Source organism: Rhinopithecus bieti, unplaced genomic scaffold, assembly GCF_001698545.2.
Source record: "Rhinopithecus bieti isolate Rb0 unplaced genomic scaffold, ASM169854v2 scaffold_26554, whole genome shotgun sequence".
Lineage (NCBI taxonomy): Eukaryota > Metazoa > Chordata > Mammalia > Primates > Cercopithecidae > Rhinopithecus > Rhinopithecus bieti.
Window position 1 is genome coordinate 1 of NW_016811757.1, and position 3,209 is coordinate 3,209.

At 42.3% G+C, this 3,209-nt stretch overlaps 1 pseudogene across 1 annotated transcript; it reads left to right on the forward strand.

Annotated features, from left to right (window-relative positions):
- The first annotated feature begins 985 nt into the window (after nucleotides 1-985).
- Nucleotides 986-2,588, forward strand: LOC108544080 (uncharacterized; annotated as a pseudogene). The gene is made up of 3 exons (XR_001889732.1): nucleotides 986-1,052; nucleotides 1,438-1,619; nucleotides 2,191-2,588. The product of XR_001889732.1 is annotated as an uncharacterized LOC108544080 (transcript).
- Nucleotides 2,589-3,209: the final 621 nt, after the last annotated feature.

The window sequence follows — 3,209 nt, forward strand, 5'->3', positions numbered from 1 at the left end:
AAAAAAAAAAAAAAAAATTACAGCAATGAAGAGAGGGTATATATATGAAACACTTTGCTATGATTTGAATGTGTCCCTCAAGGTTCATATGTTGGAAACTTAAGCCTCAATACAACAGTGTAGAGAGGCAGGGCCTTTAAGAGGTAAATTAGGTCACAAGGGCAGACCTCATGAATGGATTAATGCCATTCTCTCTGGAATGGGTTCATTATTGTGGGAGTGGTTCCTTACTAAAGGATGACTTGGGTCCCCTTCCCTCTCTTGCCATGTGATGCCTTCCATCTTGTTATGACACAGCAAGAAGGCCTTCATCAGATGCCAGCCCCTTGATCTTGGTCTCAGCTTCCATAATCATAAGCCAGTTTCTGTAAGCTCATTATAGTTCCCCAGTCTGTCATATTCTGTTACAGCACCACAAAAGGGACCCAGACACCTGGCACCTTGGTTTTACCATTTCTTTTCTGCTGTTGCGTTTTCCTTTTGTTGTTTTCAAAGCTGGCTTTACTTCTCATATGAGTTTACAAAGAGTATAACTTCCGGTAGTCCAGAAATCAGCTTTTTTTTTTTTTTAACTACTCCAAGCATCTCTGACCAATGTGAATAGCAGGATCTCAGCTATATGACATTGTCCAAGGCCCTGTAGAATGGGCCCTGTGGAGTTACTTGAAGAAGATGGATATACATGGGTATCAGGCGGGCACTGGTATTAAATTATATAAATAGGGGAATATAAAGACCAAATATATGCATTATATATCAAACAAAGCATTCTGATGAGAGGTGGTCTAGCGAGGAGATCTGAAATGGGAATTACATTTTTTCTGGCTAAGGACTGGAGAATGAAGAGATAGGACCAACACTGGCCCTGTGAAGTACGTGGATTACATGTGATCCCTGGTTGTTTTTATGTCATATTCCTTATCCCTGGCAGATGGCAGACTTCATTCTTAACACTGTGCTTCATACCTCTCTCTTTACCTTCCAGTGACTGTCATGTGACATGGGTCTCTGCCCAAGCTCGTAATGAGACAATAGCAAGGCGGCTGTGGGACGTCAGTTGTGACCTGCTGGGCCTCCCAATGGACTAACAGGCAGTGGCAGTTGGACCCAAGAGAAGACTGCGGCAGACTACACAGTACTTCTTGTCAAAGTGATTCTTCTTCAAGGTTTCCAAAACCTTTAGCACAAAGAGAGCAAAACCTTCCAGCCTTGCCTGCTTGGTGTCCAGTTAAAACTCAGTGTACTGCCAGATTCATCTAAATGTCTATCATGTCCAGATTTACTTTGCTTCTGTTACTGCCAGAGTTACTAGAGATATCATAATAGGATAAGAAGACCCTCATATGACCTGCATAGCTCATATTTTCATTCTGAAAGAAACTACTACCTAGGAGAATCTAAACTATAGCAGGGATGATTTATACGAATTTGAACTAGCTTTTCTATTCACAATTCAGTTTCTCCCAACCAACCAGTCTTCACTTCAAAAGGGCCACACTGCAACCTCAGCTAAACTCCATGAGCTCAGGAGCAGGGCTTAACCAGGCGTGGTGGATCACTGGAGGTCAGTAGTTCAAGACCAGCCTGGCCAACATGGTGAAACCCCACCTCTGCTAAAAATACAAAATTAGCCGGGCATGGTGGCACACACCTACAATCCCAGCTACTCGGGGGGCTGAGGCAGGAGAATCGCTCAAACACGAAGGGTGTAAAGTAAGCTGAGATTGCATCACTGCACCGCAGCCTGGGCAGCAGAGCAAGACTTTGTCTCAGGAAAAAAAAAAAAAAAGAGCAGGGCTTGACCCTCACCTCTTTAACTGTCATGCACCAGCTTCTGGATTCTTTCAGGAGATTCTTAACTGAAGCTGGATTATGGCATGGTCTTATCTCTGACAACCTAAAGCCACTGGTGTTAAGATGCTTTCTCATGTCTAAACCGCAGAACAGCTTCCTTTTCTAAGAAGTTTGTGAGGTTTGGGGAATGGCAGAAATGTAGAGGAAGGCAGAAATTATAATCAAGTTCAAACTGTCGTTTTCCTGTTTCTTGGACCAGGAAGTAGATAAGGAAAGGAGCACTCTGAAAAGTCAGGCCACTGGACTCCAGTTAGTGACCCCAGGCCCATGGAAGACTCCTTTTTTGTGCCTTCGTTTCTCTTAGAAAATGAGAAGAAAGGCTTTTTGGTCATCATCATTGTGTGTGTCTTTGTGTGTCTTCTTGTTTATGTATGCCAAGGGAGTATTTTCACAAAGTTCAAAACAGCCACAATAATCAGAGATGGAGCAAACCAATGCCATCCAGTCTTTATGCAAATGAAACACTGCAAAGGGAAGCAGATTCTGTATATGTAACTACCCACCAAGAGCACATGGGTAGCAGGGAAGAAGTAAAAATAAAGGAGGAGAATACTGGAAGATAATGCATGAAATGAAGGGACTAGTTAAGGATTAAGAAAATAGCAAAAGACATTAAATATACTAACATATCTATGGAGGAATTGAGGGTGAGCATCCAAGACTGATGAGGTCTTAACAAAAACCAGTGTGGCAAAAAAGAAAAAAAAATCCTAAAACAAAAAGAAAAAACCCAATTATTTTATTCAGAAAAATTATCTTAGGGACTGATATTGGTAATTATGGTCAATTTAATAATCTTTTGGGGCATTTCCTTACATTGTCTTGACAAGATTAAAATGTTTGTGCCAAAATTCTGTATTTTATTTGGAGACCCTTTTTTTTCTTTTTTTTTTTTTTGAGATAGAGTCTCGCTCTGTCGCCCAGGCTGGAGTGCAGTGGCATGATCTCGGCTCACTGCAAGCTCCACCTCCTGGGTTTAGGCCATTCTCCTGCCTCAGCCTCCCGAGTAGCTGAGACTACAGGTACCCGCCACCTCGCCTGGCTAGTTTTTTTGTATTTTTTAGTAGAGACGGGGTTTCACCGTGTTAGCCAGGATGGTCTCGATCTCCTGACCTCGTGATCCGCCCGTCTCAGCCTCCCAAAGTGCTGGGATTACAGGCTTGAGCCACCGTGCCTGGCTGGAGACTCTTTATCAAAAGTAATGCCAGAGGAAGTCTGAGGAATTAGTAGTGTTCCCATCACTTGTTTAGAGTGTGCTATTCTAAAATATTTTGATTTCCTGGAATGACAATTATATTTTAACTTTGGTAGGGGAAAGAATTATAGGACCACAGTCTTCACTTCTGATATTTGTA